This window comes from Polypterus senegalus, chromosome 15, assembly GCF_016835505.1.
Source record: "Polypterus senegalus isolate Bchr_013 chromosome 15, ASM1683550v1, whole genome shotgun sequence".
NCBI classification, from domain to species: domain Eukaryota; kingdom Metazoa; phylum Chordata; class Cladistia; order Polypteriformes; family Polypteridae; genus Polypterus; species Polypterus senegalus.
The window spans coordinates 82,662,543-82,678,978 of NC_053168.1; the positions used below are offsets into that span (position 1 = coordinate 82,662,543).

Here is a 16,436-nt window from a genome sequence, read left to right on the forward strand (position 1 = left end):
TGTTTGGTGCCCTGGGTGAACACCCCCTCTGGTCCACACCCACCCCCCACCTCACACCCACAAACAAATACAACATATTAAAGATTGTACATTAACATATTTTATTGTAAACACTGTTGTCGAACCCATGCTGAATTTAACCAGATAAACATGATATATAACTTACATATAAATTGGAAGAAATAGAACTTTAAATATAAAACAAGCACACACAGAAGTCAAAATAAGACATACATATAACAATTATTATATTAAGTACAAAAGGCAGATTCAATTAAAATAAGGCATTCCTAAATTGCACAATTAACATGATTGCACATCGCACAACACACACTGATATGAAATAATTGTCATCTAAATCAGGACCTTTCTTGCCTTTCTTGATGCAAAGTCATCAATAACGTCATCATTTGAAATCTGGTCAGCAATTGCATGATTGATGCTGATGATGGTAAGGCCAGTGAGGCGTTCCTGAGACATAGTGGACCTCAGATATGTCTTCACAAGCTTCAGCTTTGAAAAGCTCCTCTCTGCTGAAGTCCCAATTACAGGCAGAGTAACTGCAATTTTCAGAGCCATCCACAAATGTGGGTATATTTCTGAGAGTTCACTGTCATGCACAAAGTTCAGCAGCTCAAGAGAGGTCATAGATTTTGATGGTAAGTCAGGCAAATTATTAATCTCCTGTGCAAGCTCTCTGGCATGCAAGTCTGATTGGTCCTGAAAAAGCAAAGTAGCACTGAGGGCCTTACACTGTTCAGTGAGGTCATCATTTGAGAGATTTGGAAAATATGTCAGTACTCCAAATTTCTCTCCCACATTTTCCAATGTGGTGAATCTCTCTTGGATGGAAGACACTGCAGCATCAACAACAACATTAAAAAAGGTCATCTCCAGCTTCTTTGGGGCATCACTCAATGGTTCATCAAATGATTCGTAAGAGAAGTGCCGCTTTGTAGATCTCAGTCTTTTTTGTTGCAGAACAGCCTCTATGTTCATGTCCTCACACATATCCTTGGCTGACATTTGTGCAGATGCAAAGCCTGTTGCTCTGTAGTTGCGGAGACCTCTCTCTGTCTTTTTGAGGAGATTGATCGCTACATCCACATGCATGTTGGGAGACTGCATGAGCTTGCTCACATGGTGGGTTTGGTTCAGAATGTCATGCCACACCACTGTACAAATGCTGAATCTGTATGATCTCACCTCCTCAGACAAAGACTGGGCCTCAATCTTTATGACTGAGTATTTGGTGTGGTCTCTCACCTCAATCAAAGTCTCTCTCACTGCAGATGCTTGGTACCTCAGGGGCTCAACACTGTTGATCTTACTTTCCCACCTTGTTTCAGACCACATCTTCCGTGTAATGTTAGCATGTTTTTTCAGGATGGCCCATCTCTGAGTGGAGGCTTAAAACAAATTGTAAAGTTTTTGCAAAATCCCAAAGTAACTTGTGGCATCAATAGATCCCTATGCAGCATCTGCCACAACCAAATTCAGTGCATGAGCTCCACAGTTCCAGGAGCCTGGCTTGAATGCCCTTGTTTGTTCCCCTCATCTTGGCCCCATTGTCATATGACTGACCTGTGCAGTCCTCAAAGGGAATTTTCAGCTCTTCCAGCCTGTTTAAAATCATAGATGCGAAATGTTTCCCTGTGGATTCGTTAGCTTCCAATAAACCTATAAAATACTCCTTAATATGTGGCTTCTCTTGTAATGACACAATCCAAATCACAACTGACAGCTGAGTGCAATCTAGAATTATGGAGAAAAACTTTGCCAGCTTGACATCAACAACCATTGTTGAAGTGATCTTGCTACTCAACAACTCAATGAGTTTGTTTTGTACATGGTGACTGAGATAGCTGGTGTGACTGCAAGTGCCTTTCTGGACACGGTTAATGTGCTCTTGCATTATGGGATCAAACCTTGCCATGAGTTCAACTTCTTTTAGAAAATTGCCATTTGATGGAGAAAACAATGTTTCTGTGTGTCCCCTTAGTGCTAAATTTCTGATTGCAAGAGACTGAATGATAGCATTGAGGTGAGTCAGCACCGCTCTCCATCTTATTTTCTCAGCCTGCAGAAGTGCCATCTCTTGTTTGTCAATTGTTTCACCTTTTGTAATCCTCACTACCAGTTCTTTCCATGCTTTCATGGAGTTATGTTGTTCAGGACTATTGTCATGTAAGGTGAGAAGAGAACTGGCATGCTTCCAATCTGTCAGTTCAGAACTTGTTAAATTGATGTGTCTTTTAGAAAACAGCTTGCAGCAGAAGCAAAAAAGGCTGTTGTTTTTCTCATAATATACTAGTCAGTTTCTAGGCATCTTTTCACCGCTAACTAGTGTATTCTTAATATACTGGTGGTGGCAACTTCTTCCATCACCCTCATTTCTAGGGAAAACAAAGTCAGGTGCTACCTTACTTGGTCCTTTGCAAACCAGCTATATTCAAATGCTATCAGTGATATCTGAAGGCCAGTTTGCAGGGTCCGTAGGCAGGGGCTCATCCTCAGGGTGTTCAGCTCCAGGCATTTCTATGAGCATACATTTGCATTAGTATACACAAGTTATTTGGAATACACAGCATTCATATTGGCGGAGCAGTCTTTGCAAAATATTATGCAACACACACACACACACACTCGGGCTACACACAATCACACCTGAAGTGGCCGCAATTGGGTCTTCATTCTCGGGTTCAGACATTTGTGGAGACACATATGTGGCTGAGGAGGTGGACGGCTCTTCATCTTGGGCAGTGGCAGAGGGTGCTCCAAAATATTTCAGAAGTGCCCCTGAATAGAAACCCAATATAAAACTCTGATACATGCAGGCATCATTTTCATAATTAAAACAAACATATAATTTTGCCCAATTTATCAAATATTCAGAATTATATGTATAACAAGTATTTTATTGAATAGGCTACCACAACATCAGTGTTTGGAAGTAATGCATTACTCTGTAATTACAGTAAGATAACTTTCCTAAATAATGTAGCCTAATAATGTAAGGGATTTTTTTTTTTTTTGCTAAGTCAGCTAGACTACAACAGAATACTATTGTCCGGTTTTAGCGTAGCATAGTATGCAAACGGCTAACAAACAGCCATTATAATTCGTCATACATTGAGAATAGGAGACAAATCAACAATATACCTCTTCCAATTAATGGCTAATTAATATTATGCTGAACACGGTCCAAAAGATTCAATAAGCCACATCAGTGTCTACTGTCTGTCTACTGTTTACTATCATAGCCAAGTGGCTAACAAACGTAAACAGAAGTTTTCCCTATCCCTGCTAATTAATGTTATCTTGTTTCAGGATACATGTCATGCATAATACCTGCCATTATCCAATGACACATCTGTTTACTTTTATCTTTTGCTCGTTTCTCCTCCTCTTCTTTTCTCTTTTTTCTAAACTGAGCACCTGATGGCTTTGACCTTTTCTTGTCCATCTTCCATCGGTGTTAATTTTGCACTCCAGTATCAACACAACGTAAACTAATAGACCTACACCTTAGTGCTCAGAATCAGTTAGTATGGGGGGGGGGTTTCTGCGATTTCGCACAACCCAGGAAAAATGAATTGTGACATAATGGGCTTGGATTGACAATATTATGAATGAAAAGTGCTTTATTTGGAAGCACCCCGCCCCCTCTCCTTTCGACAGGTTGTGTGTGAGACTTCAGCACAGCAGCAGCAGCAAGCAGGCGCACCGAGGGAACCTCACACTCACTTCCCGCATATATGGGTGTGATAGAATTTAGAAAACACATCATTGCAAATTATAAGTCTATATCATAATGTCTGGTGCTTTTGTGTTTGTTTGTTTTTATTTTGTTTTATTTTGCGAGCTGGTTATTAGATGCTGCTCCAGCCAGCCAGAGAATCCCCGCCACCCAGCCCCTCTCCTCCCTGTGCGGCAAGCAGCAGGCGCACCTCGCATATGGAGGGCGCCCTTACTCCCCGCAAATAGGCAATAGAAAACCGATTGGTGCCCATGCAATCCCAAAAATGCGCTGGCATGATGTCAGGGCAGCATGGGTGCGCGCCAAAAAATTTTTTTTACCGATGCCACCCCCCCACGATGCCGCCCTGGGCAACGGCCCATGTCGCCCATATCAAAAACCGCCACTGCATGGGGGGAATAATTACACACATGGGGGTGACACGGTGGTGGAGTGGTAGCACTGCTGTCTCGCAGGGAGTTATGTTGCCTGTATTTCCTGCTTGTATTCCACACTGTGCTCCGGTTTCCTTCCAAAGATATGCAGATTTGGGGATTTGGTGCCGCTAAAATGACGCCAATGTATGTGTCTGCATGTATTCACCTTGCGATGAGCTGAGGCCTCGTCCAGGGATTGTTTCTCACTCGTGCCCAGTGCTTGCTGGAATGGACTCATCCCTGGATTGATGAATTTAATCAATAAAAATCCTTTTCAGAGATATTGCGGTAGGGTGTCATCGGAATTTAATAGGTGTTCTAGGCAATTCACAACACAGAGAAACCGAACATGTTCTCACCGTGAGAATATCTCGCACTGCCACCTGGTGGATTCCTCTAGATTTACGTAAAGTACGCGCGCAAGTATAAAAACTACAACGCTTGTGTAGCAGGAGCGTGAAATATAACTCCGCCCTAAGACTAGCCTGCAAGCATCTGCACTTATCTGTCTGCTTGCACGCAGCCAGTTTAAGTGCAGTTGGCTCAGTGATTTACATCCATGGTGTCAGTTGCACTTTGTACATATTGTTCCAGTAGTTTTGAAAATAATTTTTACAGTTTATTAGCAGTGTGTAAAATGCTCCGTGTTGCAGTAATTGTGATGCACTTTGCATGGAAAAAAAATTGTTCTATTAAAATTTCACTTTTTCTTTGTGAATTGTGAAACGAGCTGCACCGTCTAAGGCTTCTAGCAATAAAAACGCGCTTGCATGAATTACAGTACATATAGCGGTAACATCTGTATTTTACATTCTAGCACTGCCGGAGACACAGCAGTACAGTATACAGGTATAACTTTACATTCTTTATTTTAGGTATTGTATTATTCTGCTTTTTAAATTAAAGTGTTTTGGGGGCATATTTAGGGTTTAAACTATGAAAATAGGCATTTTTTTAACCACATCCAAAATTCACGTTTTTTCTCAATTCACGGGTGCTCTAGGAATGTAACCCCACGAATTTTGGGGGGTGTACTGTATGTAATACATTTTATTTATATAGCGCCTTTTCCATGCTATAGTGTGAAATGTGGCTAATTGAAGCAGCCCCTCTGAATTATAAATTTGTTTATTCTGTTAATTAAGGATGTAAGTTGGTGTTTAGCAAGTATTTTCTCAAATCGTTTAAACTGAGTATCGTACTATAGTTCAAGGTGGACTGCATTCTCTCTTAATGACTGTTTATCATCCTTCAAAACATATACAGTAAACTATTATATGAACTAATTCTGATTCCTAATAGTAGAGAATTTAAATTTTTACATAGATAAACAATGTCATCCAAATGTAAGAGAGTTTATTAATTTGCTGCATTCTTTTGATCTCAGTCATGTTACCCAGCCCACACACTCAAGAGGACATATCCTGAATATAGTTCTTTCAAAAGGTTTTAAAACTGAAGTGATGCAAATTCTTGACAATTGATATATCTGACCACTTCTGCATTTTACTTAACATAAAAGTATCTGTGGCTAGAATGAAAAAGCAGCACATTATTATTCTGATGATGCATCTGATTGTAGGTTTGCAAATATTTTGTATGGTCAGTCTAAATTTAATGTTTATCCTAATACAGCCAGCAATGTAAACATTAAGATGGAAAATCGGAACACTAAGCTGAGGGCTGACACTAACATACTGTAGCCCTTAAAAACTGTTACGAAATGGTCACTTATTAAAATACCTCGGAAAACTCAATTTATGTACTTAAAAGAAACAGCAGGAATAGTAACCAAAAACGAACAGAAACTAAATTGACAGTCAATTATGAAGTGCTAAAGACTCACATAAGTAAATGTAACACAAAAGTTCAACTTGAAAGAAGGTCCTACTTTTCAAAAATTATAAATGAAAATGCAGGAAACCTTGGAGTATTATTTGCATCTACTGATCATGTATTAAATTCACCTCCATTAATGAACTGGATACATAAAGCTTCAGAGCATAAAATTGAAGCATTTCCCACATTTTTAATGATACAATAAACAATTTTACATGAAATACAATATATCCCTAAAATTAGTAATTAAAATTAAAAATTAAATTTAAAAATTATTATTTTTTATTTTTATTAATTTTATTACAATCCATACAAAGCAATCAAGTTTTTACAAAAAGAAAAATTGAGTTAAGAACAGATCGATCCCCACCCTGAGAGAGAGAGCAAGCCAAACGGCATGAAATTTAAGGCTTGTAAACATACCTAAATTAATAAATTCTCTGTGCTTTATGAACTTATTTTAAAATATTACTGATTAGATCCTGCTATGTTTTGAAAAAGTCTGTACAGATCCTCTAACTGAGTATTTGATTTTTCCAATTTCAAATAATATAACACATCAGTTTCCCACTGACTTAAAAGAGGAGAGTTTGGGTTCTTCCAGTTTATCAGAGTAAGTCTGCGTGCCAAAAGTGTAGTGAATGCAATCACAATTTGTTTGTCTTTCTCCACTTTAAGCCCCTCTGGAAGAACCCCAAACACAGCTGTTAATGGGTTAGGAGGGATTGTGAGTCCAAGGCTATCTGAAAGGTAATTAAAATTTTTGTCCAGAATAATGTTAATTTGGTGCAGGCCCAGAACATGTGACCTAGTGAGGCTGGGACTTGGTTGCAACGTTCGCAGGTTGGATCATGCCCTGGAAACATTTTGGAGAGTTTTAGTCGAGACAAATGTGCTCGATATATAATTTTGAGTTGTATAATTGTATGCTTTGCGCATATGGAGCTCGAGTGAATTCTCTGCATTGCTACTTTCCACTCCTTTCTGATATATTAATTGAGAGATCTTTTCCCAGTGTCCTCTTGGATCTTTGAAAGGAAGGGATTGTAAAATGATTTTATATATTGTAGAGATGGAGTCTAAGTCCTTGAGATTGAGCAATATTTTTCCAGCATGGATGAGGGTGCCAGATGAGGAAAATCTGGAAGGTTCTGTTTAACAAAGTTCCTGATTTGAAGATAGTGAAAGAAATGTGTAGCTGGAATGTTAAATTTGGAATGTAATTGTTCATAGGATGCAAAGACGTTGTCTATATAAAGATCTCTAAGCAAGTTAATTCCAAATTTTTCCAGATATTAAAACTGCATATGTTTGTGAAGGTTGAAAGAGGTGGTTCTCTTGCAGAGGTGCCACAGATAGAAGCTTCTCCGTCTTAAAATGCTTTCTACATTGGTTCCAGATTCTAAGTGAGTGGAGCACAATTGGGTTATTAGTGTATTGCCGATAACGTGTTATTATTGGAGCACAGAGCAAGGAATACAAAGAAGTACTGCAGGATTTTACTTCTATTGCGGTCCAAGCCTGTGTATGTTCTTCTATTTGTGTCCAGGTTCTTATCGACTGTATATTTGCCCCAGTAATAAAACTGGAAGTTAGGTAGAGCCATGCCGCCTTCTGCCTTTTGTCTTTGTAGGGTCGCTCTTTTGATGCGTGGATGTTTTGAATTCCAAATAAATGAGGTTATTGTTGAATCTAATTGCTTTAAAGAATGATTTATTAATGTATATTGGGATGTTTTGAAATAAAAAGGAGCTTAGGAAGAATATTCATCTTAACAGTGTTAATTCTTCCAGCTAGTGTGAGATGAAGGGTTGACCATCTATGCAAGTCTTGTTTAATTTTTTCCATGCAGACGCGAAAATTTTGTTGATAAGAGCTTTATGTTTACTTGTGATGTTTACCCTAGGTATTTAAACTGTTCTGCAATGATAAAAGGTAGGGTGTCTAATCTAATATTATATGCTTGAGAATTCACTGGAAAGAGTACACTTTTATTCAGATTAATTCTGAGACCAGAGATCTTTTGAAATTCTGTGAGTGCTGCTAAGACTGCAGGCACAGAATTTTCTGGGTCCGATATATACAGTACCATGTCATCTGCATATAATGAGATTTTCTGTTCCAGTCCTTCTCTGCTAATCCCCTTTATCTGATCAGTATTTCGACAATGTATTGCCAGTGGTTCAATGGCAATGCAAACAGCAGTGGTGACAAGGGCATCCTTGTCTAGTGCCACGTTCTAGTTTAAAGTAGTCTGAGCAAATGTTGTTGATGCAAACTGAAGCTTCTGGGTTAGTATACAGTAATTTAATCCATGCACAAATGTTCGGGCCAAACCCAAACTTCTCCAATGTAGTAAAAGGTATTTCCATTCAATCATGTCAATGCTTTTTCTGCATCCAATGATAATAATATTTCTGGGGTGTTTGATTTAGTTGGTGAGTATATTACATTAAACAGGCGTCAAGATTTGAAGATAAGTGTCGGCCCCTAATAAATCCAGTTTGGTCTTGTGATATTACGAGGGAGCACTTTCTCCATCCTTCTAGCTATGATTTTAGAGAGTATTTTAACGTCGTTATTCAGAAGTGAAATTGGTCTGTATGATGCACATTGTAATAAGTCCTTATTTTGTTTTGGAAAGACAGTGATTAGTGCTTGGCGAAAGGTTTGTGGAAGAGATTGGTTATCTCTGGCTTCTGTAAATGTTGCTAATAGGAGGGAGCTAGCTGAGCGGAGAATTTCTTGTAAAACTCTGCAGGGTAGCCATCAGGGCCTGCTGCTTTTCCACCTTGGAGTGACTTTATAGCATCTAGTAATTCTGATAACACCGAGGTTTATCAAGTTCCTCCACACTAAAAGCGTCTATTTGTGGTATCTGTAATGTATCCAGAAATGCATTAGATTGTGTATTGTCTTCTTTAAACTCAGTAGTATATAGGGATTTATAGTAGTCTCTGAAAGTGTGCATTATATTTTTGTGTTCATGATTTTATCTCCGTTCGTGTTAGTGATTACGAGATTGCGCTATGCACTTCTTGCTTGTGAATTTGTTGAGCTAAAAGCTTATTAGCTTTCTCTCCATGTTCATAGTAATGATGTCTGGATTTGTAAATTAGTTGTTCAGTTTCTTTAGTTGTCAAGAGGTTTAATTCTGAATGTAGAGCCTGCCTCCTCTATGTAGAGTCTCGCTTGGTAGTCTGGCATGTTCTTCATCTATTTTAGTAATTTCGCTTTTATTTCTGCTACTTTCTTGGCTTCGGATTTATTTCTGTGGGAAAGATATGAGATAATCTGTCCTCTTAAGAAGGCCTTAAGAGTTTCCCAGAGTATTCCTGCAGAGATCTCAGGGGATGTATTTGTCTCTAGAAAGAATTTGATTTGTTTGGATATAAATTCAGTACAATTCTCGTCAGCTAATAGAAGGGTTGAGGCGCATCTGCGGGTGAGTGTATGGGGCTTAGTAATTTCAGCTCCAAGATCATAGGTGCATGGTCCGAAATAACAATAGCATCGTATTTACAAGATTTAATCTTAGGCAAGAAGTTATTGTCTATAAAGAAGTAATCAATCCTTGAGTAGCAATGATGTACTGGTGAGTAGAAAGAATATGTTCTTGAATTTGGGTTTAAAAACCTCCAGGGATCTGATAAGTTGTGATCAGTTATAAACTTTGTAATTATCTTTGCGGTGTTAGATGCAGTTCCCCCTGTGGAGGAAGTCCTATCTAAAAGTGGATTTAAAACACAATTAAAGTCCCCAGCCATTATAACTTTATGAGTGTTCAGATTGGGAATGGATGCAAATAAATTTTGTATAAATTCCTTATCATCAACATTAGGTGCATAAACATTTATCAAAATCATTTTACAGTTAGATAAGTCTCCCATGACCATTACATATCTCCCTTCAGGATCCAATACTACATCTGATGCTACAAATGGTACTGTTCTATGTATGAGAATTCCCTCCTCTAGTTTTCTTTGTAAAACTAGAATGGAACATTTGGCCAGTCCAGTCTTTTTGCAGCCGGAACTGATCCTTGCTTAGTAAGTGGGTTTCCTGTAAAAATACTATTTTAGCATTTAGACCTGTTAGGTGAGAAAGTACTTTCTTTCTCTTTAATTCGTGATTCAGGCCTTTAACATTTCAGCTTACGAAGTTAACTGTCCCATCATGGAGACACTGATTCTGAGTTTTTGATGTCATTTTATAGTCTTAACTGGAAGTGAGACAGTTTAGGTCTTAATTTCCTATTTCCCCAAGAGTTGTTGCCATGCAGCTTATTATTACGTTGATAGTTATAATTATAAAGATTGAGAGGATAGATTAGGTATAGATCAAGCCTGCTCTCTTTCTCTCCCCCCCTTAACCCCCACCTCCTTTTTGCCTCCCCAAGTAAGGCTAAAACCCACTTCACGCAGTCCCAGTCCTCTGACATACCCAGAGACAGAGCACGTCCAAAGCACAACAAGCCCCAATGCAGTGGCGCTTTAGGGTTAAAAGACAGAGATATCTATTATCAATATAGTCTTAAAAAAAAAAAAAAAAGAAGTTTTGCACTTACAATATATACATATATAGTCTACAGCAATTTTAGTGCATTAAGATGATACACCCAGATAATAAACCTGGGGGATGGTGTTAAAAATGTGTCCAGCATAAGCATAACAAGTCTTAATGCAGTAATAGCAATCATGTTTATATGTGCTTACATATACTGTAGCAGTCCCTCTCGGGTTGAATAAATACAAGATATCTCAGGATAATAAGCAAATAATATGAAAAATAACACCGCTGCTAGCGGAGCTCCACTTCAGATGTCCATCTCTCGCATCGGACGAGACCAACTCTTAAAAATTAAAATTAATAAAATTAGTAATTTACTGTTCTTTAGTAAGACCTCAACAAAGGCTTCTTTTTACCTTAATAACATTTACAAAGCATCAGTATAAAATAAAAAGTTAAACAATCGTCTGTGAACATTATTAGAAAAAAATGATTTTGCCCTGCACAAAATAGATGTCTTAAATGATATACCAGATTTATAGTTTAATATAAAAATCTGTGGAGGTGTTATTAAGTGAGTTTTAAAGAATTAAACCAAAGTATATGTAAACTTCTGACTTCAACTGTGTACTCAATCACATCAAACCAGTGTTTATATGCCTTAGAAACACTGCAGAGTGTAATGCAGTACCTTTAGTAATGTAGCTGGTCTACCAGTAAGGAATTGTTCCAAGTAGAGATTTCCTAGTAGGAAAGTATTTTTTCTACAGTAGTGTTAGAATGTGTTTCAGCATTAATACATTTACAGGCCACAAAGTTATTTTCAGTTGTACCAAACCTGTATTCACAAGCCTTAAATGTACTATATAATGCAATATAGCACAGTTAGCCATGCAGCCTGTCTTTCTGTGAGGAATTGTGCTAGTTATGTATGACTAGGAAAGAACTATATCTAGTATTTGAAACTGTTTTTGCAAAAATATATTCAGAAGTCATTGACATTTACACAATTGTGCCAAACCTGTTTAGAATTATTATTGTTATTGTTATTATTGACCCTATTTAAAAACCTTTGTTAATTTGATACAGTGAATTCAAAATGTATTCAGACCCCTTCACTTTTTTACATTTTGCTAAGTGTTGTCTTTGCTTTGTGCTTAGGGTCATCGTCCTTTTGGAAGTTGAACCTTCAGCCCATTCTGAAAGTTTTCATTAATGCTACCTCTGTACTTTGGTCTGTTCAGCTCTCCCTCAACCCATCCAAGTCCCAGCTGCTGAAGATCGACCTCACACCATGATGCTGCCACCACCATGCTTCTACGTTGGAATGGTATTGCACATGTAATGAACGCCTCCTGGTTTCCTTCAGACACAACACTAATCTTGGTTTAATCAGATCAGAGAATCTTGCTTCTCACAGTCTGAGAGCCTTTAAGGTGCCCTTTTGCAAACTCCAAACAAACTTCTTGCATTTTTTTTTACTGAGGACAGGCTTCTGCCTGGTCACTCTCAAATAAAGCCCACATTCAAGGAATGTTGCAGTAACAGTTGTACTTCTAGAAGTTTCTCCCATCTCCACACAGGTTCTCTGGAGTTCAACCAGAATGACCATTGGGTTCTTGGTCACCTCTCTTGCCATGGGCTTTTTTTGCTTACTTTTGCTGGGTTGTCAGCTCTAGAAAGAGTTGTGGTTGTTCCAAATGTCTTCCTTTTAAGAATAATAAAACCAACTGTGTTACTGGGAACCTTAAAAAATACTGCAAAGATTTTTATGGCCTTCCCCAGATTTGTTTTTTGACCGAATCCTGTAAGCCCAGTAGGCAATTCCTTTGACCTCATGACTTGGTTTTTGCCAAGTGACAATAGACAGGTGTGTGCTGTTCGCTAATCCAGACTGAATTAACCATAGCTGGAAAAAAAAATGTGAGAAATACCTCAATGATGATCAATAAAATGAGAAGCACTTCAGACAAATTTCAAGTGCCACAATAAAAGGACCTGGAGACTCGTGGCAACGTGATATTTCAATGCTTTATTTCTAATAAGTTTGTGAAAATGCCTGAAATCCTTTTGTCATTCTGACTGTTGCTTGATGCGAAGAAAGAATGAATGTTAATTATTTTTACACAATGGTGCTACATAGAAAACTATGAAAAAAGTGAAAGCATCTAATACTTTTTGAATCCACTGAATGTGTTAAACTATTTTGCATATATACCATATGCATAGATAAATATGCAAATAATTAAAAAGCTCACAAAGAAAGCAAAACAGTACATGCCACTGAGTAAAGCAGTTGTAAAAAGCACACATTTGGAAGTGCTTGGACTAAAAGGTTAGCTTTAAAATTATTATTCTGTTAATTTTATATTTAGTACCTTACACATACTAATTTGTGCCAGACAGATGTTTTATTATAATAGTACTTCTTAGTACCTAATAAACACACACACAAACATTTATAACAAATTAATAAAACTAGACTATAGGTACAGTATATGTAAACAGTGTCATGGATGGGCTGCAGGACAGACGTCATAGCAGCTTGTTTTGTGAAGTCTAGGATTTCTCATGAGCACCCTGTTGATACACTGAAGTCATCACTAACCTCTGATTGCGCCATATCTGCTACTGGAGCCTATTGATACACTCAACTACTCATTAATCTTTGACTAGCCCTTGTCTGATACGAAAGGCACTAATTGAGAACAGGCAACAAACAAAGACCAGTGAACCCTGAGTTATTTGGGGCTACTCTAAGAATAATTTAGTAATAATAAAATAGTTTTGTTATGTCAAAATATCATTTTTAATGCTTTATTAATAAACATTACAAATACAATAAACAAATGGTATTGTTTAAAACACATTTGACAAATAAGGCAAATAATGCAAATTCCTGCAAAACCAGGGGTGTTTAACTCATTTACATAAAGAATTTGACATAATTGAGTGTGTCAGTAGTTCTTTCAGTTTGCTTATTTTTAATATTTTGAAAGGTTTTTACATAAAATTCCATTTCTATTTTAAACAGACTGTGTGGACTTCATCGTTCAATTTTATAGATGTGGTATTTCTCCATTATCAATAATAAATTTATAAATCCCTTGTCCACATCTGGGTATGTAAAATAAAATAAAACATCAAAATAATGGAAAGATATCTTAAGATTCCAAGACATTTGTACAAAATATTCAAGGTCCTTCCATAACATTTTGGAATGAATAAATTGATAAAACAAATGCATTATACAGTAGTTTCTTTATCCATATTACAAAATATGCAGTTCTCATCTAGGCTGAATTTGAACCTGGGTAATATTTGCTTAACTGGGTAAATGTGTTTATGACACTTTCTTAATTTTATTGGTCATATAATATATACTTGATATCATCCAGCATTTTGCTAATTAACATTTACAACTTTAGTGTTCCAATAGGTTTTTGCAGGTAGAATATAAATTATTGAACATATATTTCTTATAAAATTATTGTAACATTTCTTATCTAAAAAATCAGCACCTCCCCATAATATATTACATGTCAAATGACCGGTCAACTGCCTGTCTATTCCATGACTGCCCTTTGGCAAAGTCAAATCCCCCCTGGGGATGGCATCAAACACTATTGTGTATTCTTTACGTGCAACTGGAATGTGAAAAGTTTTCAAAAACTCTTCACAAGATAATAAAAAATCATTCTGATTTAATAATTGTCTTACCAGTATAATATTATTGTCAAACCGTGTTTGAAAAAAGATGGATTTATTTTTATATATTATATGTCTGTTATTCCAAATTAAAATAAATGTGGGGAATATTGTGTTTACAGGCCACTGTCCAAGATATAAGTGCTTTGTTATGGGAATTCAATAACTTATCAAGTGTTCTTTTAGAATCAGAAATTGCATTTTAATAAAAACTCAAGTCCACCCAGGTTCTCAAAAGCAAATCTACAGGTGATATTCAACATACTGTTTGTAGTTTTTAGAAAGTTTTTATCTATTTAATGCTAAAAACAGCTTTTGACATTTTAAAATATAAAACATTCAGTCCACTTTGGCCCTGTTGTATTAGCAAGAATTTTTTTAAGATCATGATATCTGTTTTTCCAGATAAAATTAGAGTATAAAGAAGTTTATGCAGATTATTTATTACAGATTGGTATGTCATAACGATATTGCTGTATAAACTGACCATGATGTGCCCTCCACTTTTAAAACAAAAACACACAACCCTTAAAGACAGGTCTCTGATCAACCATTTTTTTTTAAATATTTTTTTTCCATAATGGGAGTAAAATTTAACTTTGTTCTTTCTAAGTGATCTTTACATATCTAAATTCCTAAATGTTTTGCTTTTTGTTTTACTGAAAAGTCAGTACAAGGAAATTCAATTTTACAATTCTTTAATGGCGAAATTTCACATTTTCCAGTATTAAGGGTTATTCCTGACACAGATGAGAAGATTTTCATTCTCTAAATTGCTTTTACAACCTCCTGTTCATTTCTTTAAAAAAAATGTGGTGTCATCCGCTGACAAATTTTAACTTCTCTCCAAACCGATTGATACTTTGAAAATGATACTAATATGAAGGGCCATTGTTTGCATTACCAATGAAAACAAAAGAGTTGGCAAAGTGGACAGCCTTGCCTAATATCTCTTTTAATATCAAATCTTGATGATGATCCATTACGGAGTTTAATTGAACGATTGCAACCACTATATAAAGAATGGGCCAAAACCAAAAAAGCAATACCTTAAAAATAAACCTGTTGTCAATCGAATTAAACGCTTTATAAAAATGTAAAAATAATAACGCACTGTCATCCTTAACCAAAAATCCCTCGAAATGATCTCAGTTAAAGGACTCTGTACACGCAATTTCGCATATTTGACTGCATTTCTTTAATTTAATTTACCTTTAAAAGATAACCTTAGACTAAATTTGACACAAGTCCATTAATAAGTTGTGACTGATAAACCATTACTCCAAACTAACAAAATTAATTGTATGATTGTGATAATGTAGATAGTGTATCTTCGTTGATGCTACGGATTACATATGCACCCTCAATTTATTTCTAATTTTCTTGAAAAACACTCACCCGCAAAAACGACAGCAAATGTTACGATATTGTCCGATCCGCGCTTCTTATTTTACAACACGAGTCACCATCCGATGTGCCTCTTCTCATGCGCTCTCTGTCTATTTAACGGCGCTGGACATGTTACGTCAGCCAGGGATGAATCACTTAAAGAATGAGCTGCAAGAGGAAAGAAGCCCTTTTAAGTATAACGAGCCATGTAAAGAGCAGAGAACCAATCAGTCCTGATGCTTGGCTCCAATGCTAAGCATAAATGTCACTTTTTTCGTAACACCATATTTAGCATTTACTGGTATGTTTTTGTAAACGTGTCCACAATGTTTGTCCTTAAATTAAGCAAAATAGTGTAATCTAGGTGTCCGATTAGGAATAGAATTAGGAATATAGGTCTGACACTGGACTGGTGTAAAGTGCTCTCAAATATGACATTGGGACATTGCGGTTAAGACTTTGCACTTTTAAACCCTGCGTTTGTGGGTTCAAGTCCAGATACTGACACTGCGTGACCATGAGCAAGTCACTTCACCTGTCTGGGTGGCACGGTGAGGGAACGCTGGGTATAAGAAATGTAACCAGTAGTAACTAAATGTTATGTTGGACAAGGGTATCAGTCGTGAATGTGAAATATTTTGCCTTTTGAATAAGTAACTAGTTTGCAAAAACTGTGAAAAAGTACATTCGCGGGTTGCACGCAAGCATGTAGCTGGGAGCGAATAAATAGACGGCCGAATACGTACCTAACTTCAGCCTTGTGTTCATTACAAGGGTAGACTCTGTTAAATAGTAATAATTACCTCCCCTTTCGC

The 16,436-nt window shown here is 36.9% G+C and overlaps 1 protein-coding gene across 1 annotated transcript in view; it reads right to left on the minus strand.

The window, feature by feature from the left end:
- LOC120515500 (E3 ubiquitin-protein ligase NRDP1-like) overlaps positions 1 to 15,689 on the minus strand; it is a 79,938-nt gene extending 64,249 nt beyond the window's left edge. Inside the window, exon 1 of the mRNA XM_039736561.1 lies at positions 15,631 to 15,689. The gene's annotated coding sequence lies outside the window, so the exon portion shown is untranslated. The remainder of the gene's footprint in view (positions 1 to 15,630) is intronic.
- Between the last annotated feature and the right edge of the window lie 747 nt (positions 15,690 to 16,436).